The 20,754-nt window shown below is 41.6% G+C and overlaps 1 protein-coding gene across 4 annotated transcripts in view; it reads left to right on the top strand.

Annotated features, from left to right (window-relative positions):
• The window catches only part of ZNF609 (zinc finger protein 609), a 244,740-nt gene continuing 223,986 nt past the window's right edge, over window positions 1-20,754 (top strand). For 3 of the 4 annotated variants that reach the window (XR_002344510.1, XM_013992893.2, XM_003121465.4), the window contains exon 1: window positions 1-126. The gene's annotated coding sequence lies outside the window, so the exon portion shown is untranslated. The remainder of the gene's footprint in view (window positions 127-20,754) is intronic. The other variant, XR_002344514.1, reaches the window with a different exon arrangement.

Raw genomic sequence — 20,754 nt, 5'->3', positions numbered from 1 at the left:
CGAGGCGGGGTGGGGAGGGGGGAGGGGCCGCGGGAACGGATGGCGGCCTGGGCCCCGTAGCAGCGGCGGCTCTACGGCCCGGGGCCCGGGCGGGCGGAGGTGGCGGCTCCCGGGACCGGTCGCGCGGTGAGTCCCGAGCTTTGTGTGGAGCTGGGGCTGGGGGAGGAGTGAGGCGGCGGCGCTGAGGGGGCCGGGGGCAGCGGCGCCTGACGGAGGAAGTGGGGGTTGGGGGCCGGGGCGGAGCGAGGAGAAGGTGTGTATGGCGGGGTGGGGGGGGGTCGTTGCGTGGGTGGGGGAGGGGGGAGTCGAGGGGATTGGGGTGAAGTTCAAAGCGTGGCCAGGCCGGTTCACGCTGAGGGTAGGGGTACCCGAGAGGGATTAGAGTCTGGCCAGGTTGTAAGGACAGGCCAGAGAGTTTTAGAGGCCAGTCTGGTATCTTGCGGGGGGCCCAGGGTGACTGGAGCTAGTCAGGGAGTTAGGGGGGTTCAGGGCGAAGGGCTGGGAGCAGGACGTGTGCGTGGCCCAGGAGGGGGGAGCAAGGTGGCTGGGGGCGTGCAGTAAGTAGCTTGTGGGTGTGTGCTCCTTGTAGTCTTCAGGTCACATTTACTCCTGTCCTTTTCTTCAAGATGGAGGGATCCCTAGGCCTGGCCCTTAAACTACTATCCTTGTACCCTCGGGAGGGTTTGTGACCCTGTCCTGTTTGGAAAACCCATGCTGCCCTCTTTTCCCTTTATGTGTAATTACGGTTGGATCATCTCTGTGCTTTGCTCAGATTCTCCTTCCTCCCTCTGGGGTTGAGGAGGAGGAGACACATCTGACCAATTAATGTGTGTTTGTGAAACAGGCAGCAGCAAACAGTCATTTCAGCTTCTAGGAATTAGGCTCACACAGGGTGGAGAGATCATAGCCCTTCAGGGGGAATATTTCTGAACAAATCACAGATGATTAAATTCTCTAAGAAACAGCTTCCTACCTAAATGAGAGTGGGAAAGATGGGGGAGAAAGCCTGTCTGTTTCCAGCCATGTGTCCAGAGCCCCAGGGGTTGAGGAGAGTCCCCAATCCCCCACAGGCCTCTCTTTTCTGTATTAGGCTTTGCTCTGCAGCCTTGAGTTAATTTCACCCCTGCTGCTTTGTCTTGGGGGAGGGAGTGCTGGTTTAGGCTGTTGTGAGGAGATGACTGTTCTGCTGCCACACACAATAGTCATGTCATTTTATCGGGAGTGCTACCCCAGGGCTGAGAACTGCTGCTGCAGAGATAAACCCGTCCCTCTCACCCGCCTATTGTGTACACAGTGAAGGTCATAGGTTCAAGTCTTGTCTGAGAGCTTTGGATATGCTCCATCTCCCAGGCTCCTCAGTGCCATTTTCTTCCTTTTCCAGACTGGGGCTTGCCATTGGAGGAGGCCAGACAGAAAGGCTCTTCTTTTTGAGTGAGGAACAATGCACAGCTCATTGGCACACATTTTTCAGAAGAATAGGGAATGCCAGCCATGTTGTGCCTGCCTCTTTGGCTGGCCTGTACTAAGTTGTGCAGGAATAGTGGCTAGGGGACTCACCCCTCGTGTTTGTGTCAGACCTTTAAAGAAGACTCCAAGGGGAGGGTTTTACTCTTGTTTGAGCCAGCATGTTTAATTCTTTTTATAGAAATGGGACACTCATGTTTTTGTTTTGATTTTTGTTTATTTGTTTAGGAATACCACTAAAACCCTGTGCACGGTTAAGATAGGGAGCCAAGGACCAAGTACCTTTTTAATGGTGACTTCCTGCTCAGAAAAATTGCACAACAAAAAAGCCACAGAATTTGCCTATCTGGGCAAGGGCTGTGGAAACAAAACAACTTTCCTTTTAATCTTTATTTTAATTCTGATGAAAGGACTTGACTTACTCATTGTGCAAGAAAGTCCATATGTGCTTCCGTGTTTGAGAAAAAATTGCCAGAGAGATGAACATGAAAAAAAAAATCAATTGTGGTCTTGGGAGTTATTAATGAGAGAAGGATGAGAACAAGCTAGAAGGAAACTTATCCTTGCATATATCTTGTAGAATTGTTCAAATAGTATTTAGATACTATTATTTGGGTAAAGAATTATTTGGAACTGGAAATGGGGTTTCCATTTAGGACATTAAAGAAAACGTCTTTAAAAAGAGATTAGAGGAGTTCCTGCTGTGGTATAGCCGGTTAAGGACCCAGTGTTGTTGCTGCTGAGGTGTGGGTTCAATTTTTGGCCCTGCGTGGTGGGTTAAGGATCCAGCATTGCTGCAGCTGTGATGTAGGTCACAGCTGCAGCTCAGATTCGATCCCTGGCCTGGGAACTCCATAGCCCCAGCAGGTGGGCCCAGAAAAATATACAATGAAATAAAAAAATAAAGAGATTAGAAAGCAAGCTCTTTGTGAGAGGGCAGTTGCACACAATGTACACTGTACACAGTAGCCAACCATTTCCTATAGGGTATTGTGGAAGAGGAACTTTTAGCCTTTGGTTGTGGCAAAGGTCTTTCTGAGGCCCTGTGTCTGACCATGTTGCTTCCTTTTCTTTTTATTTCTGTGAATTTCTTAAAAGTGATGGTTTGCCACTTAGGTGTTGGACTTTGTTAGGAAGGAACACGCTATTCTGACCTTTATATTTCTTGATGGCAGAACTGTCTTAAGGTCCTACTGGAGGTGTTGTCTCTCTTTAGATTGCTTTCAACTATGTGTCCTAGGTCTCTGGGTGAAGTCTCAGCTAAACCGAGTCCAAAGCTTTTTGCTCTGGGGCTGTTGGCATTCATTTCTGAATCCTGTCAGGTGATAGTGAAGGCAGAAGCCTCAGATTAAATTTGCCCTGATTAGATTTAGTGGTTTCAGAGTTGGGCCCTTGCCACAAGGAGTCTTATGAGTTTTCTGATTGTGACCATCTTTCAGAGGGCACTTTGGATCTCCCTCCCCGCCCACCTTCTTGTTAGAAAATGTTTCCTTGTGAGAGGTCTAGATAGCTGGACAGATTAGTGCTTATTTTGTGTGAGGATATGGAAGCATAATTTGGGCTCCTGGTAGTAATTACGTTGCAATTAGCATATAGCAACTAAATGACTGGAACAGGATAATTTGTTGAGGGGTTTACTGATTGCTCTGTCAAGTGGAAGTGCCACTCCTTACTTATTTGACTCAGAACACTACTGCCTGGTCTCAGTGGTGGCGACTTAACGAGTACAGGAATGATGTGTAGTCTCCCAAAGTTCTCACTCTGCTCTCTCTCTCCTTACTGCCAGAACCTTCTAGTGCCACTTTCTCCTGCTCCAAAGGTAGCAAAGCAATTGTTATTTCCCTTGTGGAAAACTGGTCATGGATGGGAATACTGCCAGACAGATGGGGCCACTCTGAGATGAGGCAGCCTTATGTTGTGTTGCAAGTTTTCTTTTAAGCAGCTAAATTCTCACTTCAGCTTGATTTTTAAAAATCAGTTTCCTTAAAAAACAAAACCCCCCAAGATACAAAATCATAGTGTACTAAATATGCTTTCATGATATCTTTCATAAAAGTTGGCTATGACAGACAAAATGAAGATAGGCGATGCTGATTGGTAGGTTCTGTGCCCACTTAGTGTCAGTGAAGGACTCTTTTCACTAGGGAACAGGTAATTCACCAAAGCACCTGCCTAGCTGGGCATGTTCAATTGGCAGCAGCTGTGCAGCTGAAGAGGGATTATTAAGCAGGTGGTTAAAGAATCACATGCCACAGTGACAAGAAAATACTTGGTCTTCCATGGTTTAGGTTTGGTTCATATGTGTGAAATTCCTCTTTGTTTCACATTTCTTAATGCCTGATACTGGTCTGTTAGTGAGAAGATAATGGAATAGAGAAGAGAGATTCTTCCTTCTCTGTGTTTCTTTTAGATTACTGACTAGCATGCCTTAGATATGGTCCTAGATGGCCCTATTGTGTTTCTGTGAGTTCTGGCTTTATGCCCTATGAATGGGAAGGAAATAATGGCAATTCAGTGTTTTTAGCTCTTGTTTATTAGAGGGAAATGGGAAGGAGAAAATTCTTTGCTTTTAGTGTGGTGAAAAAGATTTAGCCCACTGGGAGGATACCCAGCAGGTTTTAAGCAAAGGATGTAATTGACTTTTCGTATTAAGTCTACCTCACATGCCTTACTCAAGACATTTGCATGTGTTTTTATTTTATGAATGTAATTCTCCACATGAAGTTTGCATTTATTCTGTTGTTTGTTTTATTCCATTTTTAGTTTCTCCCAGCACCTTTATAGCTTTTTTTCTGGCTTTGAGATTAACATCACTTTTAGAATCAAATCATCATCAGAGGGCCAAGTCATGGTAAGGAAGTATCTCAACTAAATATTTATCTTAAAAATAAGTATAGCATTTCCTATACCTTGGAGGAGGACTTTATTTTTATTTTTTTTTTTTTTTGGCTTTTTGCTATTTCTTGGGCCGCTCCCGCGGCATATGGAGGTTCCCAGGCTAGGGGTCTAATTGGAGCTGTAGCCACCGGCCTACACCAGAGCCACAGCAACGCGGGATCCGAGCCGCGTCTGCAACCTACACCACAGCTCACGGCAACGCCGGATCGTTAACCCACTGAGCAAGGGCAGGGATCGAACCGCCACCTCATGGTTCCTAGTCGGATTCGTTAACCACTGCGCCACGACGGGAACTCCGACTTTATATTTTGAGGTTTTCTTCAGTTTCCCAGATTTCTTCTAGGTTATCATCATCCTCTTTCATAAATGTGATTTTATTTTTCTTTCACATGTTCCTGCCATGACAGTGCTGAAGAGCCTAAAATTTATAGATGAGTAACTTGGTGTTTATTTTGTGACTTTTTTAGTGTCCTCTAGTCATTTTCTGTATTAGTCTGACAAGCTGTGCTCCTTCTATTGAAACACACACACACAGAGTCTAGTTGAATTCACAGGGTATTAATTAACAGTTGACTGACAGGAAGGAAGTGATATTAACTGTTTTAGAGTTTTCCAAGTGAAGTGAAGGCTCTGCTCTGTTTGTTAGAGGAATCGAGACCAGGATTTAGATGAATGGGTCGATGGACAGATGGATTGACTGATTAACTTAGGGAAAAGTGAGGTAGTATGACTCTGAGGCCAAGGCCAGTGAACTGCTGCAAAGACAGGGACATTTGCAAGAATCTGTTTAAACCTAGTTTGTAGCCTAGCTTTAAGTAGGAGCCTGGCAATTATTTGTATAATATTCACTTCTGGGAAAGAATATAAACTTCTTTATTTCCCCATGTGAAGCCATCACAGTTGTTTGTTTGTTTTAAACTATCCACAAACCACCACGTATTTTCCTAGCATTCGCAGTAGTTTGCTTCCTCATGTTTTTTCCCCCTCCCCCTTCTCCCATCCTCATTCTCTGCTCTAAAGACTTCTCTAGCAGCTTGGAAACACTCTAATTACTGTAGCTATTATAGTCACAACCCAGATCTTCCACCTCCTTCTCACTCACCCCTTTCTATCTTCCTTCCCCCCTCCCCTTGCTCTAGCAGCAGGAGTTGAACTGCAGTCTCATGAACACAGTCAGACCTATGAATGAGCTTTATATCTTGTCAAGGCAGAACTCCAGATCCAACAGGGCTGATTTTTCATGGTTCTCTTGCTGTTTGTTCTTGGATCAGAGTCCCAGAAATAAGAGATGGCAAATACCTATTAGGTCATATCTAATCCATCACTCAGGAGCAAACCTACGGTCTTTCTCTTGTCTCTGTGAGAATTTTTTCCTTCTTTCTTTTGCAGGTGTGAGCTGTCTGATGCCAGGCAAGCTCTGAAACTACCTTCTTTTTGTTGTACTCTCTGGTCATTAGTGTCAGGCCAGCTTTTCTCTCTTGGATTTTTATTCTTATCTCATTTTCAGGATTACTTGCTCCCAGCAAAATCTCCATCCACTTCAACGTCTGTACTTTCTTTTTGATAGTTGGCACCACATTTGTGGGTTCCTTTTGTACCATCAGTTATTTGTGCCAGAAGTTACCACTTTTCAAGCCTTTGCCACAAGAGTCATTGTGGCATCCTCTTAAGGAGTTGGATTTGATGGAAGCACAAGAGTCAAATCCCAACAGGTGGTAATTAATAAAATGGCTCAGAAACTATGTACAAGCTTGTGCTCTTAAGAAAGCCCTTTACTATATGAACAAGTGCTGCTTCTTTCTGTTTGATTTGGGGTACTTCCTGTTCTAACCCTTTTGTTCTCTATATATGGATGAATTTTATTTTCGTGTGGCTTAGTTACAGTTATTTTCCAATTTAATAGTATAAAATATTTTCTTTGCTAATGTAGATTTTCAAAGCATAGAGGGAAAAGTACAGAATTAGGAGTCATAAAACCCAGGTTCAGATCACTGTTTTTTGCCTTTCACTAGCTGTGTGACCTTGTGTTAGTCATTTCTAAGTTTTTTCTTTCTTTAGCTGTAAAATGAGCACACTGGACAAGATCATCCCTAAAGATTCCATGTAGTATTGAATTATGTGGTATAAAGATTGTGATGGAAGAATGGGACAAAAATGGTTGACATAAGTGAGCAGTTTTTATTATTATTATTATTGTTATTATTATTTTGGTCTTTTTGCCTTTTCTAAGGCCGCTCCCACGGCATATGGAGGTTCCCAGGCTAGGGGTCTAATTGGAGCTGTAGCCTCTGGCCCACGCCACAGCCACAGCAACGAGGGATCTGAGCTGCGTCTGCAACCTCCACCACAGCTCATGGCAACGCCGGATCCTTAACCCACTGAGCAAGGCCAGGGATAGAACCGCAACCTCATGGTTCCTAGTTAACCACTGCACCACGACGGGAACTCCGAGCAGTTTTTATTATTGTGTCAATATTCAGAAGGGCAGATAAGTGCCACCTTAGTTCCTGGGGTCTTGACTATCACTCCTCTTTGATATGTTTATAAAGTTTGTGCTGTGCTTGTTTTTTTTTTTTTTTTTTTTTAAGGACCACACCCGTGGCATATGGAGGTTTCCAGGCTAGGGGTTGAATCAGAGCTGTAGCTGCTCACCTATGCTACAGCCACAGCAACTCAGGATCTGAGTGACCTACACCACAGCTCACGGCAATGCCAGATCTTTAACCCACTGAGCAAGGCCAGAGATCGAACTTGTGTCCTCCTGGCTGCTAGTCAGATGCGTTTCCACTGAGCCATGAGGGGAACTCCAGTGGAAAACTAACTTTGAATTAATTTCTTGGGATTGAATAAGAGTTGCCCATTGTTTTGTTTAGAAAATAAAGTTGTGGGAGTTCCATTGTGGCACAGCCGAAGCAAATCCAGCTAGTATCCATGAGGATACATGTTTGATCCCTGGCCTCGATCAGTGGGTTAAGGATACAGTATTTTTGTGAGCTGTGGTGTAGGTTGCAGACATGGCTGGGATCTGGCATTACTGTGGCTGTGATGTAGGCCGGCAGCTGCAGCTCTGATTGGACCCCTAGCTGGGAACTTCCATATGCTGTGGGTGTGGCCCTAAAACAAACAAACAAACAAAAAAAACAAAATAAAATTGTTATTTTTAATGCTTAACATGCAAAATCTGGTGAAGTTTGACCAAAAAGGAGGATTTAGGAGGAAATACCCCCTAAAAGGGACTGAGCAATTTAAAGCTAATGAATGACTTTAGGAACTTTGAGATTGGTAATACAAAAACAAAAGGAGGAGTTCCCGTCATGGCGCAGTGGTTAATAAATCCGACTAGGAACCATGAGGTTGAGGGTTCTATCCCTGGCTTTGCTCAGTGGGTTAACGATCCGGCGTTGCCGTGAGCTGTGGTGAAGGTTGCGGACACTGCTCGGATCCTACATTGCTGTGGCTCTGGCGTAGGCCGGTGGCTACGCCTCCGGTTAGACCCCTAGCCTGGGAACCTCCATGTGCCGTGAGAGTGGCCCTAGAAAAGGCAAAAAGACAAAAAAAAAAAAAAAAAAACCAAAAAAACAAAAAACAAAAAGAGAGATTGGTAATACAGTTGACCCTTGAATAACACAGGGGTTGGGGGCCACCCCCTCCCCCTGTGAAATAAAAAAAATCCTTGTATAACTTAACACTTGGCATTCCAATATCCGAGGTTCCAGCCAGCTGCAGGTCATATGTAAGTATTGAAACAAATCCAGGTGTAATTGAACCTAACATTGTAATTCAAACCTGTTCTGTCAATTCAAGGGTTAACTGTAATGTTAGGAAATCTTTGCTTTCAAGAAGTTTAAAGGAATAAAATTGTATAACCTAGTTGTTAATTCCCCAAGTTAGGATTTTTATCTGCATTTCCTAGTTAACTTTTGGATTTGGAACTTCAGTAGGAGCTATTTATTGAATGTTAAGAGGATGATGGTCTTTTAGTCTTTTTTTTTTCACGGGGTGTGTGTTAATAACAAAGCAAAATCCCATGTTTAATTTACCTTTGAACATTGGAAGAGGCATTCAGTGTTTTTAAATTTGTACCTAAAACATCCATCGGTTTGTAATAGAAAAATTTGGTGCGCAGAAATGTTGTTTATTTTGGACTCAAAAAGTATTGGGAGTGTTTTGCTTTATTCTCAGCCATCTGTGGCACATTTCTAATTTTCAGGTAATCTAAAGGTTATTTTGGGAAGTGCTCCACCTGAATGTGACGTTTTTGAAAGATTTATGTTAGAAATATAAATTACAGATAGATTTTTTTTTTAAAGTGTCCAGTGAAGGGTTTTGATTTGAAAAGTGGCCAGAATCGGTGCCATGCAACCCTTGCAAATCAAACCACCCCATGATTGAAATCCAGATCTAGCAGTTAGGCCACATTGCATGCTGGTACCACATTGCATGTTGATACCTGTAGTTTCTTAGGCTGTGATTCAGTATTTATAGAAGAAAGCAGCAGTGGCTATGCTCTGTTCTGTGAACAGAATAAAGCCAGTGGACTTTTGGTGTGTTAACCAGAGTATTCCTAGTAACATTTCTAGGTGAGCACTTAGGATTTGGTTGGGATTCATGAGAGCAGGAGTGAATGTTCAAGAATGTGCCTTGTAAACTTCAGTTGAAAATTCTAAGGTTTGGTGTGTAACTTGGTATTTATCTTTGTTCTGGAACTGATGCTTGTAGAGCAGAGTTTTAAGGAATGGTCTCAGAAATGGAACTGTAGGAAGAGAAATTGGAATTGTGAGGCTCATGCAGTCTATGAATCTGAAAGGTATACAGGGAAGGGGGAAATTTTTTTCTACTTGGTATCTGCTTTTGAATATACCAGTCCATCATTTCTGAAATTTGCTTACCGTTTCTTCCCTAAGCATTACAGTTTTTCCAGTTGCTGTGGCACAAAACTTTGGGTTCATCTTTGGTTCTTTTTTCTTCCATCACCTCATCTAATCATTCTAGATGTTTTATCATTTAGTCTCACTTTTTCGCCTGACCTAGTTCAGGTGTTCATCTGTATATTATTGTACTGATCTCATGGTTAATGCTTCATTCTATGTTATGTACAATGAACTACTGCATTAGTAAAATTTTTATTTATTTAGTTAACACAGGCATACCTTGTCCTACTGTACTTTGCAGATACTGCATTTTTTACAAACTGAAGGTTTGTGGCAAGCCCGTGGCAAGCAAGTCTGTTGGCGCCATTTTTCTAGCACTTGTTCACTTCATGTCTCTGTGTCACAGTATTTCTCTAATTCTCACAATATTTCAAGCTTTTTCATTATTACTATATTTCAGACATTTTCATTATTATTATATCTGTGATCAGTGATCTTTGCTATTACTGCTATGACTTGCTAAAGGCTCAGATGATGGTTAACATGTTTAAGTTAAGGTATGTAATTTTTTTTTTTTTTTTTTTTTTTTTTTTTTTTTTTTGTCTTTTTAGGGCCGCACCTCCATTTTAGTATATGGAGGTTCCCAGGCTTGGGGAGAATCGGAGCTGTAGCTGCCGGCCTTCGCCACAGCCACAGCCACGCCAGACTGGAGCCAACCTATACCACAGCTCATGGCAACACCGGATCTTAACCCACTGAGCAAGGCCAGGGATCCTCATGGATGCTAGTCAGATTTGTTTCCTCTGAGCCAGGACGGGAACACCTATACACTTTTTTTAAGACGTAATGCTGTTGCACACTTTAATAGACTACAGTATAATGTAAACATAATTTTTATATGCACTGGGAAACCAGAAAATTTATATGACTCACTTTACTGTGATATTTGCTTTATTGCAGTGGTCTGAAACTGAATCTGTAATATCGCTGAGGTTTGCTTGTATTTGTTAAGCACTTATGTGCCAGGTAGACATGATCCCTGTCCTTTGAGGACTTAAAATCTAGTTGGGGAGGCCAACAGTCAATGACTGTATGATTATGAGTGGAAGTTCTCTGAAAAGAAAGAATTTTGTTCTAGAAGAGTGTGTAGCCAGAAACCCCAGTGTAGACTTCCTCATGCCTATGGCATGCCTGTGGCATGAGGAAGTTCCTGGGCCAGGGATCAAACCCATGCCATCGTGGTGACAATGCCAGATCCCTAAATACTAGTCTACCAGAGAACTCCCCAGTATAGACTTTTTTTCTTTTTTAGGCCTGTACCCAGGGCATATGGAAGTTTCTGGGCTATGGGTGGAATCAGAGCTGCAGCTGCTGGCCTATACCACAGTCACAGCAACACCAGATCCAAGCCCCATCTACAACTTACACCACAGCTCACGGCAACCCTGGCCTGATCCTTAACCCACTGAGCAGGGCCAGGGATCGAACCCACATCCTCATGGATACTAGTTGGAGTTTTTTCTGTTGAGCCACAATAGGAGACTTTTAAAAATACAGTTTAGGAATTCCATGTGGCTCAGTGGGTGAAGGATCTGGGGTTGTCACTGCTTTGGCTCGTGGATTGCTGCTGTGGCACAGGTATGATCCTGGCCCAGGAACTTCCTCATGGCACAGTCATCTCTCCCTCCCCACCAAGAAAAAATACAGTTCTGATCATTTCACTTCTTGCTGAAAACCTTTAATTTCTCCTTACTGCCTATTATAGGCTATCGCACAAGATCCTTTATAACCTCACCAAAATGGCCTTCTTCAGATTTATTTCATTTATTTTCTCACTCTTTTTACAGCCATTCCTTTTGCTTACCCTACATTTTTTAGTCTCAACACTTTAGTTTCTTTTCTTTTTTGTTTGAATACTTTTCCCTGCTCCAAGGCATTCAGCTTCAAATCTGACCCTTCCTTCAATCTACCAAAAAATTTCATCTCCTTCCTTTTTTTTTTTTTGTCTTTTTGTCTTTTCTAGGGCCGCACCTGCAGCATATGGAGATTCCCAGGCTAGGGGTCCAGTCAGAGCTGTAGCCTCTGACCTTTGCCGGAGCCACAGCAACGCAGGATCTGAGCCAAGTCTGTGACCTACACCACAGCTCACGGCAACGCCGGATTCTTAACCCACTGAGTGAGGCCAGGGATCAAACCTGCAACCTCATGGTTCCTAGTTGGAGTCATTAACCACTGAGTCATGATAAGAACTCATCTTCTTCCTTTCTTAACTCTTTCTTCCACCCACCTATATCTCCAGAATTAATTTCATATTCCTCTGTGTCTCTTTAACTTTTTGCTAAGATCTCTGTTATAAAACTTTATCACACATTGTCTTTCTCTTTTTTCCTTTTTTATATATTTTTTTGCTTTTTTATGAATTTATTATATTTATAGTTGTACAATGATACAGCATCTCCATCCCAGACCCCCACACCTTGTCTTTAATTATAATTATATGTGAGTATTTTTTTTTCCTCATTCTCAACTCCATAAGAGGCCTGTTTCCTATTTTCCCATGACTTCTAGCCTAGTGCTTTGAATATAACTTTATGCTTAAGGCTTGCTGAATTGAATTGGAATTTGATATTTGAAAACAGAAACTTCTGATTTTTTTTTTTTTTTTTTGAGACCTCTTTTTATGTTAAGGTGACTTCCATTCAACACATTTTACCCCAAACTGAATAACCTAGGAACAAGGCACAGAGTGTGAAAGCCTTCAGAAATCTTTCAGACTCAAGGACAAGCATCTGTCGCCTTTAGTGTCTGCAGCAGTACTGTGGTTCCATATATTCTAGCTGCTGGAGCCTTTGGGGGGAAGGGCAGAGGTAGGTCAGTTCTGGGAAGTAGACTGATTCTGTTAGAGGAATATAGCGTTGTTGGGCCCTCTGGGTATTGTTGACCTCCAGGAGGTCTTTTTAGTTTGTCTTACTTACTTCTTTCATTCCGTAAACATTTATTGGATTCCTACTATATGTGAAGTCCTACCCTAGCTGCTTAAGATCTGTCAACTAACAAAATAGACAGAAAAAAAATCCTAGCCTCATAGATCTTGTGTTTTAACAAAAGGAAATGTAAATAAGCATAATAAATAATTATATAGTACTGAGTGTGCTAAATGATGTGGGAGAAAAATAGAACAGAGTAGGGGGATTAGGATTGTGGAGGAGGGATAAATGGGGAGGTGGGAGGGTTACAGCTTTAAATAAGAGTAGAGATCTTTGATAAATATGGTGCTAGTGTGTTACTGGGTTGTTAGGCACTTCTCTGAGCTTGCTGAATGTTCTTCTGCCCAGCAGAGAGACAGGGGCAATGGCTGCCGTGTTCCAGAGTCTAGCAGACATTGAGGGGAAATACATTCTTTTCTTCTGCTGCTCCACTGGCTGGCACTCCTGGAAGTCAGTCATGGTGAAAATTGCAGTCATGTGTGAAAGATAGACACCAGGGCTAGAACTGGAGGCCTTGTAGCCAGTTCCCTGAGAAGTGGGATTTGCTCTCCTGCTAAATGGGTCTAGGGTGCCTGGAGTAATAGGTGAGTTAGGCCTCTTGAGATTTCTTCTTCCTCAAAGGGAAAAGCCTAATACTACAACCTTCCCTCTTTCTAGTGAGGCCTCAGCAAGTTTGTTTGGAGTAGCTCTTTAAAAAGAGGATTCGGGTTTGATCCCTGGCCCTGCTCAGTGAGTTAAGGATCTGACGTTGCCACAAGCTGTGGTGTAGGCCGAAGATACAGCTTGGGTCTGATGTTGCTGTGGCCGTGGTGTAGGCCGGCAGCTGTAGCTCCGATTTGACCCCTAGCCTGGGAATGTCCATGTGCCACAGATGTGGCCCTAAAAAGAAAAAAAAACCAAAACCTTTTAGGGACTATACACTTTGCTTCCAACCTAAAAATTGAATTTTAAGGTTCGTGGTATTTTGACTTCCTCTCAATGCATAGCTGGCTCTCTTCTGGAAGTCTCAGTACCTAATTCATTAGCTTGAGGATAAAGATGTCCTAAAATCTCTTGATGCTCTCCTGTTTGATTTGTGTTTTGTAAATTTTCTTACAATTTCCAAGATTGCTCTTTTCCTAACCCTTCTACTACTTCATTATTTTTCCTGTAACCTCCTCCCTTTTTTCTTTACATGAAGCTGTTAGGAAACAGCTTCAAACAGCCTTTGGTTAGGCTTCTGTTGTGGTAACTGGCTGGAAGCTAAAATTCCTCTAACATATGAGTTATAATGTCTTATTTCTGTCCTTAGGTTATGTAGAATACAGCTTATGGACATCAGGTTCTTAGCCTGTTTGTTATACTGTATGCTATGACATAGCTGAGAGGTGCAAGGTACCGGTACACTCCATTTTTAGTTGTTTATACCATTAGCTTATTCTGTTGCAGTTCACAAGAAGACCTATTTGCCATTCTGTAAAAATGTGATCTTTTTGATATGAAAACTTTAAAAATAAAAGTTCTTAATGAACTTGGGGTCGATGCTAAGAAAAACCTGTTACTTTTAGGCAGATGTGGCTCTAATGTTAGATGAGTATCTAGGCAGATTTCACACTGCTTTTCTTTGTAAGGATTTGCTGCATATCAGACTTGAAGTCATACATTCTTACTACTTATGCTTAACTTAATGTATTACTGATTCTCTGAACTTAAAGCCAGTGGCTGTTAATTCAAATGTATGTTGTTGTTGTTTTTTCTTTAGTAGTTGAAAGGATCTCAGTTTAACTGACCAAGTTGTATTGTTTTATTAGTAAAAATGCTTTAACATAGCTTAGTTTGCTAGAGAAAATTGGTTTTTTAGTAGTAATGTTTCTGTGGCTTGTATTAGTAGGCCCTTCCAGTCCTAGCAGAGCTAGAAATCCTGGCAGTGTGGATTTCAGATGAGTTCCATAACACTGTCTGACAGAGGAGGAAATGTAGGGCAGTGTCTGGTAATATTCTTTTTTTTTTTTATGGAGCCTTTCTATAAGAAGGAAATTCACTTTTAACAAGGTCACGGTGGTGGGGTAGGTGATATAACAGTGAAGGAATATTTTCCTCCAACAACCAATCTATAATATATTTTACCTGCATCTGTGATCTGAAGCATTAGATTTATTTAAAAACATTACATAAACATGATGAGTGCCATTTCTGTCATCTTTGTATAATTTTTCCCCCTTCTTTCTTGGTAGGCAAAATAATGATATAATGATTTAATCCACATCTCAGATACTTGATGGGAAGAGACTAATCGTTGAAATGTGGTGCTGCTAGAATCTGCACTTTGTAGGAATGATACAGGCAGCAAGGGATTACATTTTTATAAGGATTGATATCCTTGCTTAAATAAAAATGTCACAGTCCTAATCAAAATAATGTGACTAAGTTGAAGATATTAAAGGAGATTGGAGAAGCTGCAAAATAAGGCCAGATAATAATAATGTGGAGTTTATTTACTTATACATAGATTGGTTAAATATTTTATAGAGAGCAAATGTGAAGATGTGGTTTTGAGTAAGATAAACTACTTCATACAGTTGGCAATTTTAGAACCCACAAAGCGAAGAAAAAACCTGGATTTTGCTTTGAGGAACAAAGCAAATAAGAATTGCCAAAGGTTTCTGCAGGTCAGCACTATTTAGTAGTAATCTTATCTTGATTAAATTCAGCATTCTTCAGGGAGAGGAATAAAATCTATCATGAGGATTCACTTTTAAGAAATTGAGCTGCAATCAAGTATGTACGTTAGGAAAAGTGGAAAGATTTTAAAAAGCAAATAACCACTGGAAGCTTAAAGACTTAAAAACCATTTTATTAGAAAATAAGTGTTCAAAAGGACCATACAAAACTGATGGTCACTGGCATAGTCTCACAGGCTGTGGAGAGGAGAAAACATCTTTTAAAAAAAATTAGCAACGAGAACAGGAGTTCTCGTTGTGGCTCAGTGCTTAACGAATCTGACTAGGAGACAGGAGGTTGCAGTTTCGATCCCTGGCCTCGCTCAGTGGATTAAGGATCCGGTGTTGCCATGACCTGTGGTGTAGGTCACAGACACAGCTTGGATCCCACGTTGCTGTGGTTGTGGCGTAGGCTGGCAGCTGTAGCTCAGATGAGACCTCAACCCTGGGAACCTCTATATGCCGCAGGTGTGGCCCTGGAAAAGACAAAAAAAAAAAAAAAAAAGAAAAACATTTTTCAATCAAAGCCAAAGAAGCCTACAAAGTGATAATGGTTAGTTACATGCCACCTAGAAATTAGGTGTAAGAAAAAAAAGAAAATTCAATAAGCTCTTTGCTCTACTGATGGTAAGAGCTTTCTGTTCACTTTTACTTTGAGGGGTTGGGGTGGGTGCTGAACTTGTGAACTTGTGCTGCAGCAGTGACCCATGCCACATCAGGGCAGATCTGAGTTGATTTAGTCTTTCCAACGCATTTTTTCTTAGCAACCTAGACTTTTTTTTTTTTTTTTTTTTTTTTTGACCATGCCCACAGCATGTGGAAGTTCCCAGTCCAGGATTGAACCAGAGCCACAGCAGTGACAATACTGGATCCTTAACCCCTGCTGAGCCACCAGGAACTCTGGCCTAGCCTTTCTTGGTTAAATCAGTCAACCTGATGAGATTAAATCTATCTACCCAAGAATTTAGAAAGAATTCAAGGATAAACTGTATCTCTTAGTGAAAGTATATCACTTCAAGTTGTAAGTAGCATGGTCATTACACTAAAGGACTGATATAGATTTCAAATGTGGTTGGAGGGTGGAGGGGAAAAAAAATCCATATTGGAAAATTGGTTAAATGTAAATTAAAGATTGAGTTGACTTGGTATAATTCACTTAACTTCCTGGGGCCAGTGCAGTGGGTTAGTTTACATAAAGAGAAGTCACATATGATGAATCATTAGCAGTTGTGTGTGGACAGTTATTACTAGTGGACATTGTTTAGTTTTTTTGTTTTTGTTTTTCTGACATTGTTTAGTTTTAAAAGACTTTTATTAGAGTCAGGTCAAAGGCTATTTAAGAACTTTAGTCTTTGGAATGGGAGAAAATGTTTTGTTGTGTATTAGCAAACTCACTTTCTGACAGTAAACACTTTTACGTAGGTCTACAGTTCCTTCTCTGCAGTCCTAAAACCCCAAAGTTCTAAAAGCAAAATTTTTTGTAAGGTAGGCACAAACCTGACTTTGGCTAGTGAGGCTATTTATAGCCTTTGTTTTGTTTTATTTCAAGTAAATATTTACTCATTTTGTTGTAGGAATGTTAATGAGTTAGATGTCAGGGTGCTGTTCCAATTTGTAGTAGGAGTATAACATTGCATCGTATATTAATTATCTCAGCTTTTTATAGGTGAAATATTGAGGCCTAGGGAAGTATAGTAACTTGCCCAAGATTGTCACCCTTTTAGAGGAGAGTAAAGAGTAGAACTGAGCTTTTCCTACCTTCTCCCTTGTTTTGTTTTGCTTTTCCCATTGCACTGTGCTGGTTTCTCATGACATTACTTCCAGAAACCATCTCAATGATAAGCTCTTCTAAGTAGAAGGGTTTAAGCACTGACACTCATTTTATTTGACATTTCAATAAATGTTTTACATAAGTGACATATTCAGGTTTTCGCATAACATTTTTTCAGGTACTTAGGTGCCCAAATTGTTTAAAATTTTACTTCTGGAGTATCTTAGCTGTGTGGGTGGAATGAAAACTAGAATATGAGCTTCAACGTGGATAGTATTACATTTAAAAGAGGCAGAAAGTACAAACCGTTTGGTTAGCATGAGTAACTTCTAGCTAACAAATTGTAGTCCACCAAAGGAGACTAGAAATCTTAGTAAACTATTCCTCAAAAAACTAGGTCATTGTGCTGCCAGGGAAATGCTAGGCAACATTAGAAAGAGAGATAAATAAAGATAAAAAATAAACTTCCCTCTATGCATAATGTTTGTGAGACTGTGTATTCTTTTGATCCCTAAGAAATACATATTAGAGCTGCTGACCAAAGGAAGGCATTAATGAAGACATGTAAAAAAAAAAAAAAAAAAATCTCCCACAACAGGAAGTACCTTTTGTGGCTCCTAGCAGATTAAGAACCTGACATAGTGTCCATGAGATGCAGGGTTCAATCCCTGGCCTTGTTCAGTGGGTTAAGGATCCTGTGTTGCCCATAGCATAGGTTGCGGATGCTGCCTGGATTCAGTGTTGCTGTGGCTGTGGCGTAGGCCTGCCACTGCAGGTCCAATTCAGCCCCTAGCCTGAAAACTTCCATGTGTTGTGGGTGAAGCCGTAAGAAGAAAAAAAAAAAAAAAAAAAAAAAATCTTTAGCTTTTAAAAACAGAGGGAATATTATCAGACCACATCAAGTGATGAGAACATACAGACATGTTCATCAGATCCTAGGATCCTGTGTTGGATAGGGAGCACCCTTTCAAATGAATTTAGCTTAATTATTGAGTTGCTCTTATCAGTAGTAAATAAAATTTGTTAACACTAGAGGTAGTAGAAATTAAAAATAGGGTCTAGCAGGGTTTTTTTTTTAATTAAAATTTTTTTTTTTTTTGCTTTTTATGGCCGTACACGTGGCATATGAAAGTTCCCAGGCAGGGGTCAAGTCAGAGCAGCAGCTGCTGGCCTGTACCACAGCCACAGCAATGCCAGATCAAAGCTGCGTCTGTGACCTACACTATAGCTCATGGCAACACTAGATCCTTAACCCACTGAGCAAGGCCAGGGATTGAACCCACATCCTCATGGATACTAGTCAAGTTTGTAACCACTGAGCCACAATGGAACTCCTAAAATTAAATCTTCTTGAGGTAATTGTAGGAGTCTCATGCAGTTGTAAGAATGATTAAGTAGGGATCCCTTGTACCCTTTACTCAGTTTCCCCTGGTGGTAGTACCTTGGAAAAAGCACAGTATCACAACCAGCTATTGTACAGTCCACCCGTCTTGTTCAGATTTCCTGAGTTTTGTACCCATTTGTGAGTGTGTAAATTTAGTTCTAAGCAGTTGTATTTCCACCACAGTCAAAATAATGAATAGTGCCATCACCACAAATGTCCCTTACATTGCCCTTTAGTATCTGTACCTACTTTACTTCTGCTACCCTTCCTCACATCTCTTACAGAATTTTTAATAATTTAATTGGATTGCTACATTTTATAATAACTTATTAAGGGGATCCAGGAATATTTTGGTGAGTTTATCTTTAACTTTTTATAAAATTATTTTAAAATGTGTTTTAAGGAGTTCCCGTTGTGGCTCAGTGGTTAACGAATCTGACTAGGAACCATGAGGTTGCAGGTTCAATCCCTGGTCTTGCTCAGTGGGTTAAGGATCCGGTGTTGCCGTGAGGTGTGGTGTAGGTCGAAGATGTGGCCCGGATCCTGTGCTGCTGTGGCTCTGGTGCAGGCCGGTGGCCACGCCTCCGATTAGACCCCTAGCCTGGGAACCTCCATATGCCAAGGGAGCGGCCCTAGAAAAGGCAAAAAAAGACCAAAAAAAAAAAAAAAACTAAATAAATAAAATGTGTTTTATTTAGGGGTTCCCTTGTGATGCAGCAGGTTAAGGACCTGGAGTTGTCACTGTGGTGGCTTGGGTTGCTGCTATGGCATAGGTTTGATCCCTGGCTTGGGAATTTCCACATGCCATGGACTGGCCAAAAAAATGTGTTTTATTTCTCAGATTAATACATAACCTTTTGTGTTTTTGTCTGTATATTATCTTTATATTAAAAGTGAAATAATACTGTACCTTTTTTTTTTTTCTTTTTAGGTCCACAGCTGCGGCATATGGAGGTGCCCAGGATAGGGGTCGAATTGGAGCTGTAGCTGCTAGCCTGTGCCACAGCCACAGCAGCGCCAAATCCGAGCCACATCTGTGACCTACACCACAGTTCACGACAACACTGGATCCTTAACCCACTCAGCGAGGCCAGGGATCGAACCTGCGTCATCATGGGTACTAGTCAGATTCATTTCTGCTGAGCCATGGCAGGGACCCCAATACTATGGCTTTTAATGAAAATCACTAATCCACTTCCCATTACCAAGTTTTACCCTAAATAGGCAACTGCAGAGTTCCTGTCGTGGGTCAGTTGAAATGAATCTAACTAGTATTCATGAGGATGAAAGGTTCAGTCCCTGGCCTCACTCAGTGGGTTAAGGATCCAGTGTTGTCGTGAGCTGTGGTGTAGGTCACAGATATGACCCAGATCTGGCATTGCTGTTGCCGTGGTGTAGGCTGGCAGCTACAGCTCCCACTCGACCCCTAGCCAGGGAACATCCATGTACTGAGGGTGCGGCCCTGAAAAGACAGTATATAAATAGGCAACTGCTTTAAAATTTTCAGTTTTTTTCTTGTATTTACTCCCATATTTCTAGATAGTAAGTAATATGTTCTCCTGTTGCCCTTCCCCTTCTTATCAAATCAAATTTTTGGTTACATCTGTATTCATTATATATTATAACAGTGAATATTTATTATTGAACCATTTAGTATACTACTATTACATTTTCTCTTACAACTTTTGTTCCCCTCCCCAGGGTTTAATATTAAGTGCATCACTGTTTTTGATTTGGTGTTAATCTTTCAGACTCTCTAACCGAGCTATCAGTCTTACAATATAGTCAAACACAGGGTAATCCTTAAGTAAGTAATTTCCTTCTCTTCTTTTCCATCCCCCAAAATATCCTCATCACCATCCAGTTCAGGATAATAGAACATTTCCAGCTGCCCACAGGTTTCGCTCGTGCTTCTTCTTAGTAATCTCCCCACAGATAGGACCACTTTTCTGACTTCTGTCTCCTTTGATTCATAGGTGTTTTTTTGTTTGTTTGTTTTTGTTTTTTGCTTTTTTAGAGCCGTACCCTCAGCATATGGAGGTTCCCAGGCTAGGGTTGAATCAGAGCAATAGCTGCTGGCCTACGTCACTGCAACACCATATCCGAGTCATGTCTGTGACCTGCACCACAGCTTACAGCAACACCAGATCCTTAACCCACTGAGCAAGACCAGGGATTGAACCCACATCCTCATAGATACTAGTTGGGTTTGTTTCCAAACAAACACCCATAGGTTTTTAAAATGTGATAACTAAATGGTTTAAGTCAGATAGAAGTGTGAGGGCTCCCCAGGGGTTGGTTATGTCCAGAACACCTGGTTTGTGGTCCAGCCCTATTTTGGGAAGAAATTGCATAGATGAGGCTGAAGGCTGAGAATATGCAGGAGCAGTTAGTTTTTTTTTTTTTTAAGGACTGCACTGGCAGCATATGAAGGGTCCCAGGCTAGGCGTCCAGTCGGAGTTAGAGCTGCCAACCTACACCACAGCCACAGCAATACAGGATCTGAGCTGCATCTGCGACCTACGCCTCAGCTCATGACAATGCCATATCCTTAACCCACATATCCTTAACCCACTGAGCAAGGCCAGGGATCGAATCTGCATCCACATGGATGCTAGTCAGATTCGTTAACTGCTGAGCCACGACAGGAATTCCCAGTCATTTTTAAGAAATGTGAGGA

This window comes from Sus scrofa, chromosome 1, assembly GCF_000003025.6.
Source record: "Sus scrofa isolate TJ Tabasco breed Duroc chromosome 1, Sscrofa11.1, whole genome shotgun sequence".
Taxonomy (NCBI): domain Eukaryota; kingdom Metazoa; phylum Chordata; class Mammalia; order Artiodactyla; family Suidae; genus Sus; species Sus scrofa.
Note: the sequence above shows the minus strand (reverse complement) of the source record. Positions and strands in the feature narration are given on the sequence as shown.